This window comes from Otolemur garnettii, unplaced genomic scaffold, assembly GCF_000181295.1.
Source record: "Otolemur garnettii isolate 467f Iridium unplaced genomic scaffold, OtoGar3 scaffold00015, whole genome shotgun sequence".
In the NCBI taxonomy this organism is placed as follows: domain Eukaryota; kingdom Metazoa; phylum Chordata; class Mammalia; order Primates; family Galagidae; genus Otolemur; species Otolemur garnettii.
In genome coordinates, this window is record NW_003852410.1 from 10,563,880 (window position 1) to 10,589,250 (window position 25,371).

At 38.0% G+C, this 25,371-nt stretch overlaps 1 protein-coding gene across 2 annotated transcripts in view; it reads right to left on the minus strand.

Annotated features, from left to right (window-relative positions):
• CNTN6 (contactin 6) overlaps positions 1 to 25,371 on the minus strand; it is a 311,477-nt gene that overhangs the window by 278,834 nt on the left and 7,272 nt on the right. The window lies entirely within an intron of this gene.

A 25,371-nucleotide genomic window follows, 5' to 3' on the forward strand; every position in this document is an offset into this window, starting at 1 on the left:
ATGGATCAGAGATTACATTTGTAAATAAAAGAAAAAGGAGAGAGGGAAATGGTGTTTTCTATAGAGGCATTGGAAAGCGGCCATCTTATTAACACCAGGGTCCTCAGTCTGGCAGAGCACATTAACAACACAAAAGCTACGCTTCACTCTCAAATGTCTGTTGGAGTTGCCAAAATCATTTCCATTAAATTATGAATTACAGAGACATGGACGGTGTGAAAGACCAAGCGCCTAGTACGTGAACTGAAGAAAACAAGATGAATTGGATTCGTTCAGGAAATAAATCTTTATTCTTCCTGTTGGCAATTTTGTTACCTACATTGACCACCTGTGACCAGTCCTAAAATCAAGAGTGGGGGTTAATTAAGGAGAGTGATGGTGGAAAAACCGACTGGAAAAGAATACATTATTGAGGGTCTTAGGACCATCAAATCAGGGAGTTGTGAATCTGGGGTGAGTCACTTACCTAGACAGCCTTACTCTCTTCATTCATGAAGTAGGACTACACACTCCAAAGCCCAGCTGTCTTAGTTTTGAAGTCACTTGCTTTGGGTTTTCTCTCCAGGTCTTTGACCAAGCCTGTTCATTTTTCTTCATTGAAACTTCTACCAAATAAATATTGAAATATCTCAAGAATTTCCTGTTCAGCCCATTTTTTAAAGAGTTTACTTCCTTTAGATGGCCATCTAACTTGAAATAAAACTGCGGTGGATCCATTATACTTGTTGTTTGTGAACATTACTATTATGTCAATTACCCACCAGACACATGTCTGGGAGTCATTCAAGGTCTACTTTCCTCTGTCCTCCTTCATATATTCAGTGAGTCACTGAGTCCTATGGATTTAGCTCTTATTCTGTAAAGGTTTCTCTTTAGCTTTAGGAAAAGGTCTAAAATGATAACAGAAGTGTAATGGAGCTGGACACGGTGGCTGACCCCTGTAATCCTGGCACTCTGGGAGGCTGAGGTTGGTGAATCGCCTAAGTTTGGAGTTCAAGACCAACCTGAGCAAAAGTGAGACTCTGTCTCTACTAAAAATAGAAAAACTAGCCAGGGTTTGTGGTGGGCATCTATAATCCCAGGTACTTGGGAGGCTAAGGCAAGAGGATCACTCGAGCCCAACAGTTTGAGGTTTCTGTGAGCTATGATGCTGCGGCACTCTACTCAGGGCAACACAGCGTTAAACAAGAACAAATAATAATAATAGTGATGGATTAACAATTTATACTTAGCAAACATTACTATGTCCTGGGAGCAGTGGTAAGTACTTAGCTGTGCTAAGAATAAATTATTTTATCTAATCCTTGTGAAAACATGTTTCGAATGGCTTTTCTCAACAGGGAACCTGAGACAAGGACTTGTTTATTTGGGAAGTGATCGCAGGAGGCAGGAGTGATAGGGTGGGGAAAGTGAGACAGGAGAAAATTCAGTGAAATGTGCAGAATGGACTGAGTCCCACTGGAAGGAACAGGGCCTCAGAGTCTCAGCGGACCTTTTGGGGAACTATATAGTATGCACTTTAGAAATTTCCTTAAAGGGACGGAGAGGCTGGCATATTCAGCAACCTACTCTTTTACTTGATCAGTTGAGGGATACCGCTGAGGATATGACATTCCCTGGCATTTCCCATCAGCATTTCAGGTTTGATCTGTGCCTTGGTTAGCAAGTTCCTAGGTGTCTCAGACTCTGAAGCTCAGAACAACACAGGAATTTGAAGGAAGGAAGCTGGCAGCCCTCCATACTATCTGTGGGTGAAATTACAGACCTATCCATAGTCAGGACACTGGTTAACTAACCAGTGTAGTACTGCAGTACTAACCAAAATGTCCAAATTTCTATTTTTTCTTAATTAATGTATTCATTTTTTATTTTAAAACTTTACAGAGGTTACATGGGTGGCTTATGTAATGCTCGAGTCTGGTTATCACCCAAATAGTGTTCATTGTCCCTTCTAGGTAGGGTTTTACCCCTTCCCTCCTCCCCTCTGCCTCCTGCTTGATTTCCACTGAGCTGACTTCCCTCCCTGCACCTGTGTGCTCATCTCTTGGCTCCAATTTGATAGGGAGTACATGTGGTGTTAGTTTTTCCATTCTTGAGATAGTTCACTTAGGAGACTAGTCTCCAGTTCCATCCAGATTATTGCAAAAGGTATCAATTCTTCTTTTCTGATATGGAAATTGATATACAAACTGAGAAAGGTTAAAGAACTTCACAAGGTCACACATTAAGTTGTTTATCCATAATACAAAACCAGGAGGAAAGACTCCAGAGCATGGACCCTTAACCATTACACCACGCTGCCTTTCTGCCTCCTGATTCTTCTGTTATAGGGCATTATTTGATACTCCCTTAATACAACTTGCCTTTTCTGCTTTTTGCTTTTAATCTTTCCTATCTGTCTGACTACTATTTTTTTTTTTTATCCTTGTTCATCTTGTAATCCCCCAATGGTACTCCAAATCTTTGTCAGGGATCTTTTCTTTCTATTTTAAAAATTTATGCACCAGTGGCTCACACCTGTAATCCCAGCACTTGGGTGGCTGAGGTGGGTGGATTGCCTGAGCTCATGGGTTTGAGACCAGCCTGAGCCAGAGCGAGACCTCATCTCTAAAAATACCCAGGTTTTGTGGCAGGCACCTGTACTCCCAGCTACTTGGGAGGCTGAAGCAGGACAATTGCTTAAGCCAAGGAGTTGGAGGTTGCTGTGAGCTATGATGCCATGGCACTGTACCAAGAGTGACAAAGTAAGACTCTCTCAAAAAATAATAATTAAAATAAAAATAAATAAAATTTTCTTTGTATTTTTAATCAAACTAATGTATGTGTATATGTTAAAGAACCCAAGTAATGCTAGAAGTCTGAGAAAAGCAAAAACAATATATATCTCTTCCCTAACCTACTCCTTATAAGCATCCACTCTGGTTCCATTATTCCCACTGGAATTTTCCCATTAGAAATATCCCATCCATATCCATATGGATATGAATTTTCCCATTCATATCCATATTCCCATTAGAAATATCTTCATATTTCTAAATAATATTCATGTCAGGAAAACGTCTTGATTTAACAGACTTAGCATTTCCCCATTGCAATCCTACAATACAGGTGATGATACGAATTTTTATAGCTCAATTCCATTCCTCAAATTGCCCAGCATAATTAATTCTATTTCAATTTCTCTTTAAATCCACATTCACTGTGTTCATCACTGTGACTATATAAATATTGTCCATTGAATATCCACATGGTCTGATCACATTTTCCTTTTGCATAACTTTCATTTTTTTGAGAGTTTATAATTTCTCCACAGTTTCATTGCCTCTGTTAAGTCTCGGCATACCAGGACGAGCCTTTGCTGTTCATGAACTCTGTAAAACCTTCTTGATACAACTGTCCCTGTGATCAGTCATGATGCTGCTGGAGTGATCCCTGGAAGCCCTTCACACATCGTTCCTGGACGCATTTCTTCTCTAGGCCTGCTGAACTTGCCGGTGTTGGTGGACTTGTCTTAGTCTTCCTCCTTGAGGGCTTTCCTGTTTCACAGACACCAAGTCTTCAGCTTCCTTTGTTTATTCCTCAATTTTGGAAGCCTGTCTTCTGGTAGCAGTCCCCGCCCTTTTTGGCACCATGGACTGGTTTCATGGAAGACAGTTTTTCCACAGACGGGCGTAGGGGAAATGGTTTTGAGATGACTCAAGTGCATTACATATTTGGTGCACTTTATTTCTATTATTATTGCATGATCATATAGGATGAACTAATTATGCAACTCACTGTAATGCAGAATCGGTGGGAACCCTGAGCTTGTTTTTCTTCAACTAGACAAACCCATTTGGGGGTGATGGGAGACAGGGACACCAGTAGGGTGTGGCTTGTGGCCTTAGCTCTGCCTCAGATGATCAGGCGTCAGGCTCTCTTAAGGAGCACACAACCGAGATCCCTGACATGCGCAGTTTGGAGTAGGGTCGCACTCCTAGAAGAAGGTAGTGCTCCTGCTGATCTGACGGGAGGCAGAGCTCAGGCAGTGGTGTGGGTGACCAGGACCAGCTGTAAATACATACAGAGGCTCCTTAGTACTCCCCATTCACCTCCTGCTGTGCAGCCTGGTTCCTTATGGGACACAGTTTGCAGCCTCGGGGTTGGGCACTGCAATCTTAAAGTGTCTGATTGTACAGGGAGTAAACGTTGCATACTTTTGTAGGACAAAAACGTTTTTATTTTACCATTTTACCTTCATATTTGCTTAGGGTATTGTTTTTATCACTACCATTCGAAGATTTGGTTTATTTTTACTCATTCTGTGGGACCTCAGGTGAATCCTTTTAATCTTAAGGCTTACATCCTTTATATGTGGGACAGTTTTGTGACGATAATTTTAAGCTGTTTTCCCTTTTAGTTCTCTTTTCCTTTTCTGTTTATTTATTTATTTTGAGACAGACTTTCACTCTGTCACCCTGGGTAGAGTGCCGGGGCATCATACCTCACTGCAGTCTCAAACTCCTGAGCTCAAGAGTTCCTCTTGCCTCAGCCTCCAGAGTAGCTGGGACTGCAGGTGGCCACCATGACGCCTGGCTAGTTTTTCTATTTTTAGTAGAGACAGAGTCTCACTCTTGCTTAGGCTGGGCTGGAACACCTGAGCTCAAGCAATCCACCTGCCTCCGCCTCCCAAAGTGCTGGGATTACCGGTGTGAGCCACTGGGCCTGGCTTACTTTTTTTCTTTTTTCCTCTTCCTTGTTTTAGAAATGCCGTAGGATGTTGTATTTTGTACATTAATTCTTTAATAATCTTATACACATATTATCTCTACGACCACTTAATTCTTACGTCTAGTCTTCTTTCTGGATAATTCTTTCAACTTTATCTTACAATTTTTATTCTAAAAATTATTTTGTTTTGTTTCCTTTTCTGGGGTGGTTTTGTGTTTTAGCTGTCACAATTTAAACGTCTAAAAATGTTTTCATATTCTCAGCTTGTCTTTTATTTATCTTTTTAGACTTCTTTTTATAAATAACAACGTTGATAATCTCTGTGAAGAAAATGGTGATTTTTTAAAAAAGTATTATGTTTTCTTCCTAATGTCATTTTTAATAGTCAGAATTTAATTGTGAGCCTGACCCTCTCACACTTAGGCCTTCCTCAAATGTGAGAAGCCTGGGATGTATTCACGTATCTGTGCTCAGGAGTGTAGTTTGTGGACTTGTGGATGTTATTCTTAGGTTATTATGTCTGACTTTGGTTTTCATTGGGAAATTTCTGGGGTTTTTTTTGAGACAGTCTCACTATGTCACCCTCAGTCGAGTGCTTGTGGCATCACAGCTCATAGCAACCTCAATCTCTTAGGCTTAAGCAATTCTCTTGCCTCAGACTCCCACGTAGCTGGGACTATAGGGCCTGCCACAATACCTGGCTGGTTTTTGGTTGCGGTTTTTATTGTTGTTTAGCAGGCCTGAGATGGGCTCAAAACCACCAACCTCGGTATACGTGGCTGGCACCCTACTCATTGAGCTATGAGTGGCAAGCCTTTATTGGGAAATTTCTAAACATGGATATTTGAGAATCTATATTCACTTTAAATTTATTTATGAGTATTTCAATTTATCCACAGAAGAATCATATAAACTTAATTTTTGTGTTTCAATACTCAATGCTACATTTTTTTTTTTTTTTTTCTGTCTTAAAACTGAACATGTGGAGCTCTGGTAGCTCAATTTCTTTGTAAATATTCTCCAACCTCCTATCGGTTGTGAGAAGGTAGGGGTGCCTAAGTGACAGACTTTCAAACAGGCCCTCTATTTTAAATTCCAGCATTCCTACTGCTCCAGAGGGGCCCTAGCTTCTGATCCTTCTCGGGGAGTCTGAAAGGTAATTCACCTGCTTCTTGCAGTCACCTTCCTTTGAGAGCCTGTGGTGTGATTATTTTTTTCTTCTATGTCTCATTGACAATGGAATTTTGATTTCTGTTTCTTGTTCTCATCGTTATTTGGAGTCACTTTATCGGGAGTCACAGAACAAGAAATGTCTTGGTTTAATAACTTGAGACTAAAAGCCATCACTTTTGTGAAATAGTCTCTCTTACCCATCATTAACAATTATCTGTCACCTGATCTGATCTACCATTTAACTACGCCCATGTTTATGTTTTTAATTTATTATATTTAGCATGATGCTTTATAGTTCCTTGTGTTCCTATTGGCTAGAAATTTGCCTTTTCTTGTATCTCTATCTACAAAGGACCTAACACATCACAGATGCTTAATAACTATTGGCTGAATTGAATTAATAATAGAAGAAACAAGAGGATCTTATTTCAGGTTATTACTTCTATTCATCTCTCTCTACTTTTCTGCCATACACAGTAACTCAGCTCGAAACATCTCCAAGGCTTGATTCATTGAATGAATAAAGAAAGCCAATGACAACCTGCATTCAGGTTGGAGGACGGCTAAGTAGGAAAGAGGTTCACACTGGTGAATACAAAGAAAGACTTCTTTAATTACTATTACCAGCTGCCTTTACGACCACATCTTTCCCCTCTTTTATCTTACTTCCACCCTCCTGTTCTGCTGGGAGAATGGGGACTGAAGAACCCATTTTTGGCAAAGGAAAGCACCCCCAGAAAAAGAGGAAAACTAAACTGAGTGAGTCGGAACAAAGCAAAGTCAGCTGGTTTACATTTAAGCTGCCATCAAGCTTCTTGCCTTTTCTGAAATTCTAGCCTGTTGGGGATACAGCTTACAAACCCTCTGGGTCTGTGAGCACTCTGAGGAGAGTAATGGTCATAGAAGAGGCTATGACAAGTCCTAGAAAAGACACATCTTCTAGGGCATTTCCTCCCCATTAAACAGGCAAAGCAGATGCCCATTGTGGAGATTTGTATTTGTCTGGGGCAGAGACCAAGGGAGTAGTTCAAGCTCTGTGATATGGGCAAAAGAACTGCTTATGTCCCTTATAGCAGAGGAAAATCCTCTGTGGTGGTGATGGGAGGAAAATGCCTCCCTCCCATCATGTCTTTGAGGGGATTAATGCTGATGGCATTTTACTCCACAGAGAACTAGTGGAGCTTAACACCCTAAAAATCTGTGTGTGTGACCTCAAGCGGTGGGCTCTCCCAATCCAAAATTCAGATTTCAGATTCCTGAAGGCCACCCTTAAGATTAATTATAATAGTAATAGAAGCTGATATAATCAATCCAATAAACTACTGACACCTTTGTTCACTCCCTCATCTTACCCTCTGGGCAAATAGACTCCAGTAAAAGCAGAGTGGAGCAAACACTTGGGGCCATTGCCGGAATTCCACGATGGGCAATGGACCCCTGGCCCCCACTTTTAACTCTACTCTATGTCTCATGTCTGTCTTTTACCATCGCTTCTGACTCTATTTATTCAGTCAACCCACAAGTTTCCACAGGTCTGAGCAGATGCTGCTCTAGGGGCGGGACCCCGACACCGTTCTACCAGTGTCTGTTATTATACTGGTGGAGACTCATGATCCACACATAACTAAAGAGTCTGTACTTTAACTGTGGTCCCCCATCCCTGGGCCAATGGCCAGTAGCAGCCATCACCAGTAAGGAACTGGGTTGTGCTACATCATTGCCTGAGCTCTGTCTCCTGTCCTACTTCCCACCACCACCTGTCCTGGAAAAATTGCCTTCCATGAAACTGGTCCCTGGTGCCAAAAGGGTTGGAGGCCACTGTGTTTAATACATAGATGATGTAACACTTGTTTCTTGAAGACATCTCTGATTATTCAGCTGAAATTAATTTTTGAATTCTGTGATATTTTTTGCTGTCATAATAGCTAGCCACGTATGCATAAATTTCTATTGAATAAACAAATAAATGAATGGTGACCACAGGGGTAACAGAATTGTTCTAACTGTGTGCCTATACCACAGTCTTAGAGTAGGATTTTAGAAAGATGATTCCCCTAGCCTGTTGAGGGGGTTAGAGCATTTGGCTAATGTGTTCTGGTTGTATATAATTGTGTTGTCTGCAACCTGATGCAGTGTGTGACTAAATAGAGGTCTTCAGTAACCACTAGAGTACTGTCTACGATTAACTGGAGGACAATTGTCACTGCTTCCTAACTACCTGGGTCAATACCCTTCAACAGATAGTCTAATATAGATTCAATAGTTTTATTGTGTTAGAATCACTAAATTTGAATACAATAAGTGTTTAAAAATCATCTCTTAATTTAATTCTGAAGACTTTTTGATGGTCTTATCTTTCTTCAGAAATCATGCCCTTTTCCTAGAATTTACAATGAAATTATTCACATACTGAACGGTCTATTTTATTGCATTAATTACGCCCAGGCTCACATTTTTCATATGATAATTTGTTATTTACTTATCTTCTCAACCAATAATTAGACCATAAACTGAATAAGTCATGATTCTGGGAAAAATGTACATATGCCTTTCATTTAATCAGCAGACGGATACACAAATTCAGCATCTTTTTCACTAAGATGAAGTTAATTTGAATAATATCAATATTTGCGAATGCATTTGGCTACTAGTTAACCCAAACTAATCAGACCCTGAGTTTATTATTCTAAAGGTCCCTGATCTCTTTAAAAATTAAAAGCAATATGTTACTTGTACTTCTAACTTTTTTTTCCAACTGTATGTCTTACCATTCACCTAAATACTCTGTATTCTTGTCTGGATCCTCCAGAAATGTCAGAGCAGAGTGAGGAAAGTCACTCCGACTTTCATTTCCACAACCCACTGCCTAATGTATTGCCTGGGACTAACAAGTACTTAATAAGTGATAGTGTAATTAGTGGATGCTCCATTATTATCATACTCATTATTCTATAAATATCATGCGTTTTGCCTGTCTCATTCATCTCTTCTTGAAAATGTCTTATGTTTGCTTTTCTACCCAGTTCAATTTTCTCCCATTTCTCAATGCCATGGCCTTCTAAATATTGATGTGACCTGCCCAGGAGGATGTGGCTCCTGCAAAACTTGGTCCACACATCATATTGTAGTACGAACCTTTTTGCCTGTGATGGTTAATTTTAGCTGTCAATCTAACTAAATTAAATAAGACTTAGAGAACTGATAAAGCATTATTTTGAGGTGTTTCTGTGAAGGTGTTTCCAGAAGAGATTAGCATGTGAGTCTGAGTGGTGTAAGTGGGGAATAGCTCCCCTCCATGTGGACAGGGGCTCTCTAATCATCTAGGGGCTGGGATTGAACAAAAACAGACACAGCAAATTGTTCTCTGCGTCGGGGTGCTGGGATGCACTAATATCCTGCCTTGGATGTCCAAATTACAGCCTTTGTGTTTAGACCAGGATCATTATGGGTTCTCAGGCTTTAGATCTTGTACTGAGAATTGCACCATTGGCTTCCCTGGTTGTAAAGACTTCAGATTTGCGCTGAGCCTTGCTACCTGTAGCTCAAGGTATCGAGCTGCATTGCCTGTCATGGGAATTGTCAGTCACTATAATCACATGAGCCAATTCCACTAATACAGTCCTGCATACACACACACACACACACACACACACACACACACACATATCTTATTAGTGTTATCTCTCTGAAGAAGGCTGATTAATACAATGTCTATCTCTTCTATTATGTGGTGAGTTCTTTGAGAAAGGAACCTCTAAATATCTGAGAAGTTACAAGTGTTTGTTTAATGAGGTTTGATGCACTGATCTTTCAATTTCAAATAGGGTTTTCCTTGAGGGAGCTGAACAACGTAGCTCAGAGATTCTCCAACTCTTTCTGATTGTGATGTCCTCACTGTATTACAACAAAACAGAGCCAAAACAGACTCAGTTTAACAGCTCCATTTATAAAGTAGATTGGTATAAACAAATCATTTTTAACAACTTAAGGGATGTTTTAAAAATAAAATATGTATATATTGGAAGGAAAATAATATTTTTATTTAATTCTTAACTACCCACTTCAACATATGGAAAAATATACTTCTGTTGGGCACAGCACGACTTCTCGAATCCGAGAATAAGATTGCCCAGCCTTGCTTCCTGTTCTACAGTGATTTCACACAGTCTCTGCTTTTTATCACAGCATCCACTGGAAACCGAGCTTTGACAAAGATGTGATATTGAAATGGAAGTAATGAGATATAATATTGAAATGAAACTCCCTCACACGCGTGGCTCATTCAGTAGCTAACAGAGGTTGGGCATCACTGTGCCTGGAACATTTACTTATGATGCCTCCCTGAGTTCACTGGGGCCTCTTAGGGTGCCTTGGTTTGAGAATGGAGCATATGGTGGTAAAAACACATTGATTTTGGCAAAAGACTGCCTGGTTTTGAGTTTGGGCTCTACTGGTTGTTTTTCACTGAGCTATTATGCTTCTTGATCTCATTTTACTTGCCTGTAAACCAGGGGATATTACTTATCTCTTAAAGTTTTTATGAGAATGAGTTAGTCTATTTAAGTACTTAGGAAAGTGCCTGAAATTATATAAAGGGTAGCTATTCTTGCTGTTATTGTTTATAATGTGAGATGCATATCATGAGTTTATTTATTTATTTATTTTGCAGTTTTTGGCCGGGGCTGGGTTTGAACCCACCACTTCTGGCATATGGGGCAGGCGCCCTACTCCTTTGAGCCACAGGCACTGCCCCTAAAATTATTATTTTTTTTTTTCAGGTTCTGGCCAGGGCTGGGTTTGAACCCACCAACTCCAGCATATGGGGCCAGCACCTTACTCCTTTGAGCCACAGGCACTACCCATATCACTAGTTTATAATAGAGACTAGCCAGAAACTGGAGGAAGTCAATGTATGTCCTCAGGGGATGACTGCTTTCCCTAAATCCATCTTTAAAAATTCCTTCTTCCTCTTTCTTTCTTTCTTTCTTTCTTTCTTTCTTTCTTTCTTTCTTTCTTTCCTTCTTTCTTTCTTTCTTTCTTTCTTTCTTTCTTTTCTTTCTTTCTACAGAGTCTCACTATGTCACCCTTGGTAGAGTACCATGGTGTCACAGTTCACAGTAACCTCAAACCCTTGGGCTTAAGCGATTTTCTTTCCTCAGCCTCCGGAGTAGCTGGGACTACAGGCATCCACCACAACGTCCAGCTATTTTTTTTTGTTGTTGCAATTGTCTGTTTAGCAGGCCTGGCCAGGCTGGAACCTGCCAGCCTTGGTGTATGTGGCCGGGGCCCTACTCCCTGAGCTATGGGCACCAAGCTAAAATTTCTTTATCCATAATAATATTAATGATATTATATTAGCTGAAACTCACTGAGTAATTACTGAATGTCAGGCACTGTGCTAAGACTTTTAGATACATTAATCTCAATTAATCTTCTAAACAACTATATTTAGTATGACTAGTATTATTTTCCCACTTCACATATGGGAAAAATAAAGCTAAGGAGTTCAAGTGCATGTCCCAGTTCAACCAGCTTGTTAGTGGCGCCGCTGGCCAGTAGTCAATCAAATCCAGATATTTGTGCCTAACTCCAGAACTTGAGGTTTTCACTACCAGACCTGATGAACCAAAGCATCAGGTTGATTCCTTCATGAGAGTGAGATTCCCGAGAACTCTCATGATAGGATGCCACAGAGGCCATGAAATCAGGGAGAGGTTGGAGTCAGGACCTGGGAGGAGTTAAACTGTGCATTATTCTAGCTTCATCTCAATCACAATCATGACAACACTGTCAAACCTGCTCTTCATTTTCCCCCAATTAAAGCAGAACATACGGGAAACTTCTGAGGGATGCTGAATATTAAATGAGAATCTTAGCAGACCCATTATAAAATACATCATCTTCCTCCAAGATTCATCTATAAAAGGAACTTAATCTTTTCCCCAAATTTGCCAGCTTTGTGAGAAATGTTTTTCTTTCAGTGATGTTCAGAGGTTAAAATCTGTGTCGCCCACTCCAGGAACAACGCAGAGTATGGATTTCTTCCTGCTTCTCTCACCTGCATATAAGTTTATGGAATCCTAAATCAAGAAGCAATTTTTGTTTTTTGACAGTGATATAGAAAGTACCTACTTTTCCCATGATGTTATACCTGCTTTATGTGGTTTCTTCAATCAAAAACAAAGGAAGAAAGAAGGAAAAAAAAAAGAACCCTCAAATTCTTCTATTGTTTGACAGAGTTGGATATGTTTTAAAGCCTGTCTTTTAATGAGTATTTACATATCCTAAATCAAAAAGCAATTCGATTTTGTGACATTGTTACTTTAAAAAATGATTCTTCTGTCTCTTTTCACTGCTTTTGGAATGCACTTAATACAAATATCTGATGTGAGGAACATAAAGCACTTTTCCTGAAGAAGGACTTCAGTCTAATACATGCATGGTCATGTAGAATATTCACACATTCCTCTCCCCAAACTGATAAGAGAAAATCTCTAAGACTAGACAAGATTTTAACACACCATCTATAGGTAGTTTGAAGTAGATTCAACAGTGGGGACCCAGCTACAATGATCTGTATGTGGAAAAACATAGAAACATATTTCAGCCTTTTAAAAATTATAAGGATAGAGTAAGGGAGAGCATTAAAAAGATTAAATCTATTTGTAGTTCCTTTGTCAAGAAGCTGATAAGCTTGTAAGCACATACGCAGTGTGTGTATAATAAACAGAAATATGGGCCTTTGTGTTCTCTGTTCAGATAGATCTCAGAGGACCATCATTAATATTGATAAAAATAGAAAAATAAAAAGGAAGTAACTTTTATAGATACAGCAAGATCTTCTTTTCAAATCTTTTCAGAGGAAGGAAATAATGTAAGATAAATTATTATGCATTCTAAGTAAGAATATGTGTGAATACAGACTCAAAAATAACTATACTCTTAAAAAGTGAGGAGCAGGGCAGCGCCTGTGGCTTAAAGGAGTAGGGTGCCAGCCCCATATGCTGGAGGTGGTGGGTTCAAACCCAGCCTTGGTCAAAAACTGCAAAAAAAAAAAAAAAAAAAAAGTGAGCAGCAGCAGAAGAGCCACTCCCTGTGTTTAGAGTTAAAAATTATTGCCACAAAGATAAACTCTTTTTTAAACTGGGAATAAAAAAAGAAACAATAGTTGATAATATCTCATTTACATTATTTTGATATTTCTTTTTCTTTCCTTCTTTTTTTGAGACAGAGTCTCACTCTCTTACCCTGAATAGTGTGCCATGGTGTCATAGCTCACAGCAACCTTGAATTCTAGGGCTTGACCCATCATCCTTCTTCAGTCTCCCAAGTAGTTGGGACTACAGGTGTGGGCCACTTCCCCTGGCTAGTTTTTCTGTTTTTAGTAGAGGTAGGGTCTCAGACTTGCTCATGCTGGTCTTGAACTCCTGAACTCAAGCAATCCACCTGCCTCAGCCTTCCAAAGTGCTAGGATTACAGGCATGAGTCACTGGGCTGGCCTTATTTGTTGTCTTTTTAAACTGGACTGTAGGATTTGTGTTCTTTTGCTTTGTTTAAAAGTTCTTCTTTTGCTCAGTTTTAAAGGAGCAAAAAAAAAAAAAAAAAAAAAAAATTAACTATAAGAGAATAGAGACTGTATCCAGAATATTACATTATGTTACTTTAAAAGTTTTCATTCATCTACAAAAAAGTTACCTTGCTTCTTGGTGGAATGAAGGTGGAAATCACAGACACTAGATTTGCATATAAAAATTTGCGTTTGAGGGCGGCGCCTGTGGCTCAAAGGAGTAGGCGCCGGCCCCATATTATCAGAGGTGGTGGGTTCAAACCCAGCCCCCACCAAAACCTGAAACAAACAAACAAACAAACAGAGTTTGAGTTGCTGCCCTATGGTCTCTGGCTATTCCCTTAATCTCTTTAGAACTCATGGTCTAGGAGCTCATTGGGAATCATAAAGTAACATACAACTTATTATGGTTTCAAATATAGATGTTTTTTCCTTCTTAAAATGTTTGACTTAGGTTGTTTCCACATTTTGGCAATTGTTAATTGAGATACAGTAAACAGTCTAGGCCAAATGTCCTTATCATAAAAGGACTTTTTTTTCTTCTGGGTAGATGCCTAGTAATGGGATTGTAGGATCAAATGGGAGGTCTAATTTGAGTTTTTGAAGATTCTCCATACTTCCTTTCAAAAATGTTGTATTAGGCTTGGCGCCTGTGGCTCAAGTGGCTAAGGCGCCAGCCACATACACCTAAGGTGGCGGGTTGGAATCCAGCCCAGGCTTGCCAAACAACAATGATGGCTGCAACCAAAAAAAAGCTGGGCATTGTGGCGGGCGCCTGTGGTCCCAGCTACTTGGGAGGCGGAGGCAGGAGACTCGCTTGAGCCCAGGAGTTGGAGGTTGCTGTGATGCCACAGCACTCCACCCAGGGGGACAGCTTGAGGCTGTGTCTCAAAAAAAAAAAAATGTTGTAGTCCCACCAGCACTATGAAAGTATTCCCTTCTATCCACATCCATGCCGGCGTTTGCAGCTTTGAGACTTTGTGATGTGGGCCATTCTTACTGGGGTTAGGGGATATCTCAGGGTGGTTTTCGATTTGCATTTCTCTGACCATCAGGGAAGATGAGCATTTTTTTCAAATGTTTGTTAGCCATTTGTCTTTCTTTTGCAGAGAAAGTTCCATTCACATCTCTTGCCTAAAGATAGATGAGATTGCTTGCTCTTTTTTTTGTTAAATTTGAGTTCTCTATAGAATGTAATTATCAATCCTTTGTCAGATTCATACCCTACAAGTATCGTTTCCTACTCCAAAGGTTGTCTTTTTGCTTTACTTGTGTCCTTAGCTGTGCAGAAGCTTTTCAGCTTAATTAAGTCCCATTTATTTATTTTTGTTGTTGTGATTGCCGCTGAAGACTTTGTTATAAAATCTTTCCTGGGTCCAACATCTTCAAAAGTTTTTCTGACACTTTCTTCTAAGATTTTTATCATATCATATCTTATATTTAAATCTTTTATCCATTGAGTCAATTTTTGCAAGAGGTAAAAGGTGTGGGTCCAGTTTCAGTATTTTGCATGTGGTTATGTAGTTCTCCCAGCACCATTTATTGAAGAGGGATTCTTTGCCCCAGTGTATGCTTTTGTTTGGTTTATCAAAGAACAGATGGCTATAAGGGAGATTGGTTTCATCTCTTGGTTTTCTATTTGGTTCCATATGTCTATGTCTCTATTTTTGTGCCAATCACATTTGAACATAGGATGTAGGTGTTGAGGACTATCCATACCTAGGATAAATTTTCTTCATTTTACTCCTCTAGACCCACTGAACCTTAATTATAATTATACTTTTTAAAAACAACTGGAGAGACCAAGTCTTGAACTCTTCCTATGAAGGTGGATTTTTTTGTGCCCTAAACTCTTAAACAACTTGGTGTGATTTGATTTTGAAAATTCTGACCCAAGTCAGAGCTAACTCCTTTCCATAACCTACCTGCAGCTCAGTGAATTTCATACTAATTGTGTATTATTCTAAACTGGCTGGACCACAACTCCTATAAATATTTGTCTGTCTTGGGGTCAGAACTCTGAAATCATGTTAATTGCACATATTAGCACTTACCATGAAAGCTGAAAGCACATAGAACAGAGAGGAGCATCAGTTTCAGAAATTAATGAACACACCTGGAGCTTGGTCAAACATTAATAACATGCTTGGCTTTTATCACCCCAGAAAATTTAAAATTCTGAGCCATTTCATTTTGATCTTTTAGAATTTAAAATATGATTAATGACACATTTAATTAGCAATCTAATTTTCAGCAGGAAAGGTTATTTGTTTTGCCCTCTCACAATATATGTAATAAAATGTGGCATCTTTGATATCTACATGAATGGCAATTGCAAGTGGATGTTCTTAATTTGCTACAAATAAATATTCAGTTGTATCATAATTACATACAGAGTTGAATCAGTTTCAAATTTAGTCCTCAAATGAACAATAAATGTTTGAAATGGATACTCAGTAATTATGATTTCAAATCACATGACATGTTTTATAGTCATTTCTCAGGTTTTGTGTGAATAGAGTGAGCTGTATTTAACAGAGTCAGCTGTATTACCTATAATATCATTATGATAATTTTATGTGTCGACTTGACTGGGCTATGCAATGCCCAGATTAAACATTATCCTATGTGTGTCTGTGAAGGCATTTGGAATAAGATTAGGATTTGAATCAGTATACTCATTAAGGCAGATGGCCCTCTTTCATGTAAGCAGGCATCATCCAACCCACCAAGGGCCTGAAGAGAACAATAACAAAAATGGAGGACGGGAGAATTTATTTCCTTCCTGCCCTACTGCTCGAGTTGGAATACCACCTTCCTCCGTCCTTATACTAGCTTGATCCCACTGACTCCCCTGCTTCTCAGCTCTTTAGACTCAGGCTGAAGTTAAGTCTTTAGATTCAGACTGAAGTTCCTGTGGATCCAGCTTGCAGAAAGAAGATTCTGTGACTTCTCAGCCCTCATACTCATGGTGGCCAACTCCTCTCTCTTCCTCTCTCTCTGTAGGTACTTATATATCAACTGTTGTGTGTGTACATATATACACACACATAACTGTTGATAGATATATCACTGTTGTTTCTATAGTTCTGTTTTTCTAGAGAACCCTGTAATATTACCTAAAAAATCTAGTGTTTATTTTTATTATATTATTGTAATTAAATGAATGAATGGGTGCCAACAAAACAAAATAATCACACTATGCAACAAAAATCAATTCAGTAACTTCCATTGCAATGTGATATATATATATGTGTGTGTGTGTGTATGTATATATAAACAGATACATATATATATGTGTGTATGTGTGTGTGTGTATGTCTTTGTTTACATTTTCACCTCTAAATTGTTCTGGTTAACCATGAGCCCAGAGAAATATATGAAGCAAAAGAGAAAGTTCAATGGATAGACTTCTAACCAATAATATTTATATCCAGATATAAAAATAACACTGAAGTCCATAGTGTACTGAAAAAAAATCACTTAAAAATTTATAAAGGTTTTTAAGAATGAAAGGAAGTCATTTATATTCTTGACTGTAAGTATATGGGTATCTGTGAACCTGCCTCACTCTTGTTTTTTTTTTCTCATTGAAGGCCAAAATTAGCACAGAAGCCTTCTATGTGGGAGAATATGTCTTATATGTCTTTGTTCAAAGTCCAACTAATTCTGCACATAACATACACATCATAGTGGAAATGAATCTAACAGGAATTTTCAGTCTTTTTTTTTTTTATTTCCCTGGTCTGAGTTAGGAATTTATAATTTTAAATACTTTTGAGTCCAAAATTAACCACACATAACTTTCAGAGACATGTTTGTTCCATCTGAGTCTTGGTATTTTTTTTTTTTTTTTGAGATAGCCTCAAGCTTTCACCCTGGGTATAATACTGTGGTATCACAGCTCACAGCAACCTCTAACTCCTGGACTCAAGCAATTCTCCTGCCTCCACCTCCCAAGTAGCTGATACTACAGGCTCCTGCCACAATGCCTGGCTATTTTTTGGTTGCAGCCATCATTGTTGTTTGGCAGGCCTAGGCTGGATTCGAACCCGCCAGCTCAGGTATATGTGGCTGGCACCTTAGCTGCTTGAGCCACAGGCGCCAAGCCAGTCTTGGTATATTTTTAATAGAGATAAATAAATTAGAGGTTGCCAAAACGCAAAATAGAAAACGTGAAGACTCTTCATAGCATTTCATTTTCCTTTTAAAAATTGAACAAGTGACCGTTTGATTTATTTAATGCAGAAAAAAAAAACACTACAAAACTTAGTAGTTAAAACAAAAATAATTTATTATTTCTCAAAATTTTGGACTGAAATATCTTAGAAAGCCGCTCTTGCATGCCTTGGTATCCACTCTTAGTGGGAGCCTACATACAACCCAAGGTGGTCTCTCTCATCATGTAGTAGCTTATACTCCAAGAACTCTACAGTTCTTTTCAGTAGGTACCCTGACTTTCTTCCAGTAAAGGGTCTGAGTTCCAAGAAAATGAAAGAAGAAACTGTCTGGCCTCTTAAGGGCTAAGAATTGGCATAGCTGCACTTCTACTGATTCTGCCTGATGAGAATTAAGGGAAGGAAGTCAGTACCACTTCTTGAAGGAAGAAGGGACATGTATCTATGGAGGGAAGAATTGTTGGTCATCTTTGTGATCTTGTGACGGTAGATTATTTACCATCAAAGAACTGTACATGTCTGTTTATTTTTATAAAGTCTTCATCTCTTCTGTCACCTGGACCTCTGAGCTACCTGGACTTTCACCTTGGTTCTGTTAGCCCCTCATCCTCCTCATATGTTCTTTCTTCCATGGACACATTTTCTTCTCACGTTGAACTAGATTGTGCCTGCCCATCACTTCCCTGTGGAAGCCTTCACAGACTTTCACACTTGGTTATTTGATGTCCTTCTGGGCACTCAGATGATTTTTATATAGTGGTTTGATTCAACTATATTTCCTTGGAAAGCTCTCAGATTCATGAGGACAGGTTTTAGCTTTCAAAGTCCTGATCCCCCAAAGTATTGGAATGGTGAATAGATAATCCTGATGAATAGACACTGAGTGAATCAAAGAGTAAAAATGCAATGAATGAACGGGCTGCTTAGTGAGTAGCAGGGGGATAAAGGTGATTCCCTCCGTAATATGTACAAGGAATGAAAAGGCATCTCAGTAAAACAAAACAAGACAAAGCAAAGTACAAAAGCTACCTGAGGTATTTGTAGCTACCTGAGATTGCTTAACACACCTGAAGCAGATCTATTAGTGAGCAAAAGGGACAGGTAAACTTTGTGTTTCTTGTAATAAACACAAACTCATAGATATTGTTGTTACTGCCAGTATGTCTCATTCTTCTTTTTCTGAGAAATTTCACTTCTGTACTCTCTTGAATGATTTGCTTCAGCCATTGAAATGGGGACTCAGATGATATGTATTGCATCTGAGTGAAAATGTTTAATTGCTGCAGCAAGTCTCAAAAATTCTACTGAAATTGTGAAAGCACATGTTCACAGGACATTTTTACACTGAGTCTTCTCATGGAGGACAGTTGTCTCAGCAATGCACATAGAGAACTCATTATTGATTTAGACTCCTAAGACTTAGGGGTAATTTGTTACTGCAGCGTAATTGAGCCTAACCTGATTAATAAATGTCATTATTCTAAATTAGAAGTTAAATCGGTTTGTTTCATAGTTTATGAAAGCTTTAGTCTCCATTACTAAATATAACAAACAAAATGTGAATGTATTTAGGTCTAAATCAAACAAAAAGTGGTTCCCAAGACCCTTTTTGACTAAGCCAGTCACTGCATTTCATTATTTTCTTCCAAATTAAAATAGCATTGTATTCCCATAATGGTATAAGACTTAACTCAAGCTAAAACAAAACTAAGTTCTTTTTTGTTCTAAGCATCTAGTGAAACAAATTATGTATCCCACATTTTAGGGAGGTATTTGAAGATGAAAATATCACACATCCACACTTACTTTATCTTTTCACAATTCATAATTTTTAAAAAAATTCAGCAATGTTTACAATCACAAGTTTTACTCTCAAAACTATTCCTTTTAACACATACACTCATGAATTTTCTTCATATACCAAGTTCCTAAAAAGCCCACAATAAACATTCCCTCCAAAAGATAGGTCTCAGTACAAATTTGTGGTGATGTAATAAATAACTAATGTCCTGACTGCTTCATCATAGAGTGGATTACCATGGTTGCCAAGGGCAGAGACATAAATTGAAGTTTAACATTAATTATCATTTTAATATGTGCTATTTTGTTCTCCATTAGATTTAGATGACACTGTAATAGCATACTTGGAATGAACACAGATATATTTAAATTTATGTTTCTCTAGTATATGTAGAATCTACATTCATTAAGCAAGCATTTATTAAGCACTCACCACATGCCAAATACTGTGTAGGTACATGAGATGAACAGTTGAAAACATAGCACCTATATTAAGTAAACTTCCAACTTATTAATTTAAACTGGCTTATGACCTGATGGACTATCTAGGTCAAATATTGACTTATTTATAGTAAGACTAAGAACAACAGCATGTATCTCTTATAGTCTTGTAAGGATACAAAGAAACATTAACTTATTCAGTTTGCATGTAAAAATCTCTTGAGTTTAGGGCGGTGCCAGTGACTCAAAAGAGTAGGGCACCAGCCCTACATACTGGAGGTGGTGAGTTCAAACTTGGCCCTGGCCAAAAACTGCAAAAAAAAAATCTCTTGAGTTCATTAAAACCAGGTCAGGTATTCTTGGTTGTACTCTATACATTTGAAAGTGAGGTTCAAATAGTTTATGATACATTTTTTATGGTTTCACATTTAAAATGCAATAGGATACATATATCATAAACTTCAAAATTAGTATGAGGTATGTGGAAATTTCAAGCTGTCTCACTGATACATAGTAAATTTTGACCATGAGAAAAAAATGTAAAATCCCAAAAGAATAAACAAAGATCATGAACTGACTTTATTTAAAAGAGCAGATACCAACAGTCCAAACACCCATGAATTTATTTACTCTTGTATTTATGGAGAAAAAGTAGTATGGAGAAATACTGAAATAAGTTTTTATTTATGTGTTTGTTTTGCAATCCAATTATACATGTTATTGTAACTAATAACATTTAATATTTAAAAAGGTGTGGGCAATGAGCACACATTTTGCCTGATAGTACAGAAGAAACTGTCTTCCTGAAGAACACTGTAGCAATATTCACACTGACATACAATTTGACATGGAAATTGTACTACTAAGAATTTCTTCCTAAGAAATAATCAGACACATATGAAAGATTCAGGTACAAGGATATGCATCACAGTATTATTCATACATTGTGAAAAAGATAAATGTATGATGATAGGTTATTGGCTTAAGTTAATATGAAATGCCCATCTGGTGGAAAAATTCTTCAACTTTAGTAGAAAATGAGATTTGAAATGCATACACTATGTTAATTAATAAAAACAGGTTATAAAATAGAACGCATAAACTCGTCCCCATCTTGTATTGATATTTTAAACACATACACAATTACTGAAAGGATGCCATATACTGACTGATAGAATAAGAATTAATGCATATTTTCTATTTTCCAATTCATTCATTCATTCATTCATTTTGAGACAGAGTCTCACTCTGTCACTCTGAGTAGAGTGTCGTGGCATCATCACAGCCCACAGCAATATCAAACTCATGGGCTTGAGCAATTCCGTTGCCTCAGCCTCCCTAATGGCTGGGTAGGCAGACATGTGCCACTATCGTGGCTGGTTTTTCTATTTTTAGTGGAGATGGGGTTTTACTCTTGCTCAGGCTGGTCTCAAACTTCTGAGCTCAAGCAATATTCCTGCCTCGTTTTCTGAATTTTGTAGATGACTTTTATAATCAGAAAAAAATACATGAAGTAAACAATATTCTGTTTGTTGTTAATTTCCCTTCACTTGCGAGATATCTAGTTTACCACAGTTATTTACGAACTCCTCATAGTTTATAGATCTTGGAAAATTTCACAATTTTAGTGAATTTACGAGCACAACACTCACTTGATAGAAATAAATAAAATTGGCTCGGTGCCTATAGCTCAGCCGGCTAAGGCGCCAGCCACGTACACCTAAGGTGGCGGGTTCGAATCCCTAGCCCGGACCCGCCAAACAACAATGACGGCTGCAACCAAAAGATAGCCGGGCGTTGTGGTGGGCGCCTGTGGTCCCAGCTACTTGGGAGGCGGAGGCAGGAGACTCGCTGGAGCCCAGGAGTTGGAGGTTGCTGTGAGCTGTAATGCTACCGCACTCTACCCAGGGGGACAGCTTGAGGCTCTGTCTCCAAAAAAAAAAAAAAAAAAAGAAATAAATAAAATTCAGTTAAAGGAGTTGGGACAGGTTATTTAGAAAATTCCATGAACATGTGTGTAACATGAGATCCCACTTTTTGTTAACCCTCCACCTATCCCAGAATATATCACTGTCTATAAAAATAGAGATTAAAAATAATAATGATTATTCTTAGCAAATACACATCCCTTTATGTAGCTCCTTTTTATGTATCTCACTATACGATTTTATTTCATTAACAATTATCTTGGAATTAATAATTTAATAGCTTCTAATGCTCATTCCTTGGGTAAGATCTAAAATTAACAATATTAGCCCTTCAATTGGTAATGATGGGTACTTAATTGAATTCAAGAATACATATTAAAATTTTAATTTCACAAGAATAGGACTCTTCTCTGTCTTGTTGAAAGCTTCATCAGTAGTGCTGGGAATAGCATCTATCACATAGTAAGTATTCAGTCAATATTTGTGGAATTATTACAGTGTATTTTAAGGGGTTAAGATATTATTAATGCCAGTTATTCAGTACTTTAAATTATTAATGTGAATTAACCAGAAATTTTAGATTAATTCATGTAGAAAAGAAATCATGGAACAAAATAATATCCCAGGGCTAAGACTGTGAGAATAAAATTATTTTAGGACAGCCACAGATTTATTCGAATCTTTCAATTTTACTGGCAGAGAAAGGATTTTTTTTTTTTTTTTGATTCCACATTTCTTCCTGAAAAATGACTTTTGCCTATTAAGCAGAAGGAGCCCGTAATGATAAAAGCAACTGTCTCAGGCACTGGGCGTGCGTGTGTGTGTGTGTGTGTGTGAATTTGTGGCCACCTGTTTGACTTTCTTTGTCAAACATGGGAAATAGGTTATTTTTCTTTTCAACTCCAGCCTCTCTTTTTCTAGGAGAAAGTCATTTTTGTCATTGCATAATTACTCTGTGTATCTGCATGACAAAAGATGGAACAAGAGTGAAATCAGCAAAGAGAAAGCTTTGGCCACCTAAGTGTCCCTATCTTGACAGGAAGAGGCTGATAGGAAGCCTCATTCCCTGACCATACATCGCTTTGTAGGCGCAGTCTGCACAAAATAACAACAAAAAATAAAGTTGGTGCCTGTGGGGAAAAACGTATTTTATAACCACTGTGCTAACTGAAGAGAATTTTTTGTGAATATACACTTTTTGTGTAACATCACAGATCCACAAGGGAGCACGCTTGGGAGTTTCCTTACTAGCAATATTAAAGATCTAGAAAACGTCTTCGTGTTACACATATATATATTTTTAATTTGCCTTCTGTCAACCCTAAAGTAATGGTAACCTTTTCATCTCAATACAACTTTAAGGACTTTTTTGTAATTTACTCTTAAAATCAGCTGATAGAAAATTAGCAGCAAATCTGATTTCTGATCTTCTCTTTTATTTATTGCTCTTTACTGATTAGAAGTCTCTGAGAGATGCCAGAGAGGAAAATTATGTTCTTTTTCTAAGAGCTCAATTCTAGCCAGTATATTGCGCTGCTGATATTTGCAAAGATACTTCAGAAGGCCCCATACAGAGATCCTTACACAAACCCTTAGACATTCAAATATGAGCTAAACCAAATAAATTAAACTTTAAAATAACATACAAATAACGGCATTGAGAATAAAAAGTCTACATTTTCCCTAAAGTGTGTCCATATTGGCCTCCTAGAAACAGGAAGGATAAATTACTGAGTCCCTCCCTCCTGCCTTGAAAGGAGACCCCCCAAAAAGTTTTAAAAAATTCCATCCAATATCCTCACTTTTATTCAGCAAAAACCATCTAAAGAAAGAATGGTCCATTTAGCATTTTAGCTTGTACTGTGTCAGTAGGAATTGCTGTGCTAACAAAGTTTTTGAATAATTGCCTCTACATTTTAAGAATTTGCACACCATTAAACTTAAGGAATTAATAGAGCTGCCACTCCCAAAGAATATATAAACTAATAACATCCAGTGGCCAGCTTTCTTTACTAAATTCTACAGGGCTCCCTGGCATATTCTCTCATTGGGCGAACTGTCCTTCTGGACTAAATCAGGCTCTTTAATAAGTTACATTAATATTTGAGGAAGCAATGGAAAAAGGAATACCATAAGCATTCACCATTCCTTATTAAGTAATATGCCAGAAACTTACCAATGTCTCCAAAAAAGATTAGCAAATGTAATGACATAGTGAATTGTCTTAGAAATTAAAGAAAAATAACCACCTATAAATTTGGTGAAAAATCTGGTCTTAGACCTCTAAATTAACTTCTGGTTTGAGGTTTTTGGGATGAGTATGTCTTCACCTCCAAAATACCATTGAACTGACAGAGGTATGCCAAAAGAAAGACATGAAACTGTAAGAGTACCACAAAAAACCTACAAAATACTAGCAAGCCAGAAAGTGTGATGACTTTTTAGAAGATGGAAAACATTCAGGACAAATTCCAGTGAGTGTGGAAGTGGGCGGGATTCCATTTCTGCCCCAGACACAGAGAGATGCTATGTAAGTACAAAGTCCCCTTTCAATAGTATACATAGCCAAGGTTGGAAAGATGAAAGATAAATGCTCAGGGCCCAAAAATGAAGAGAAATTCAGATTGGTGATGAAGTGATAAGGGTAGAATAACCCAAGAATATAAAAGAATATTGCTTAAAACGAGAGCTTAAACCTGATCATCCATTGCAAAGAGTCCTTCAGAGGTAACCAGAGTGGTCACCGTAACACCAGAAGTGTCCAAGCCCAAATTTACTCCATCTATGTGGTAAGATAATTTGAGGCCCAAAATTTCATGTAGAAAGTAAACCAGGACAGGAGAAATTTATAGAGCCTATTATAGAGCTAAAGTGAAGTGAAGCTATGAAGAAGTATACACAATCCAGACAGTGCTGATTGCTCGTAGATACAACATCTACTGAAGGTGCATTTGCCCCTGAAAAAAGCCTAAGTGCCAGGAGGAATGAACCACCATGAGAGTCAGCAGCTGTAAGTAACTAAGGGTTTGTCCTTAGAAACTAAAAACATTTGAAGAATCATTATTCCATTTTAAAATAAACTTACTCCAAGTTTTGGAAGAGCTTAAATGATAGGAAAGAACCTGGTAGGCACAAACAGAATAGCAGAATTTTTAAAGGAAGCAATAGAAATTATAGAAATTAAAAATATTTTTTTAGAAGAAAAAAGGTACGAAGCACAGATCAAAGAAATCACACAGAATGCAACACACAATAACAGGCAGATATAAAAAGATAAAAAGGGACTCAGACAGAGACAGCAAGAAAACATTCTGTGAATAAAATACTTAGGAGAAAATAAAGAGATTTAAAAGATGCAAGAGTAAAATATATGATAGCTGAGAATTTTTCAGAGTTAAAGAAAGGTGTAGGAACTTTCAGGAGCCTAAGTGTGATAAATTCAAAACAACTCTACAACTCTACACATGGTAGTACACTCAGAGATATCAAGGACAAGGAGAAATTCTTAACATCTACCAGTGTGAAAGACAGATGCATCTTTAAAGATGTGATGATTAGACTTTGGGATGTCTTC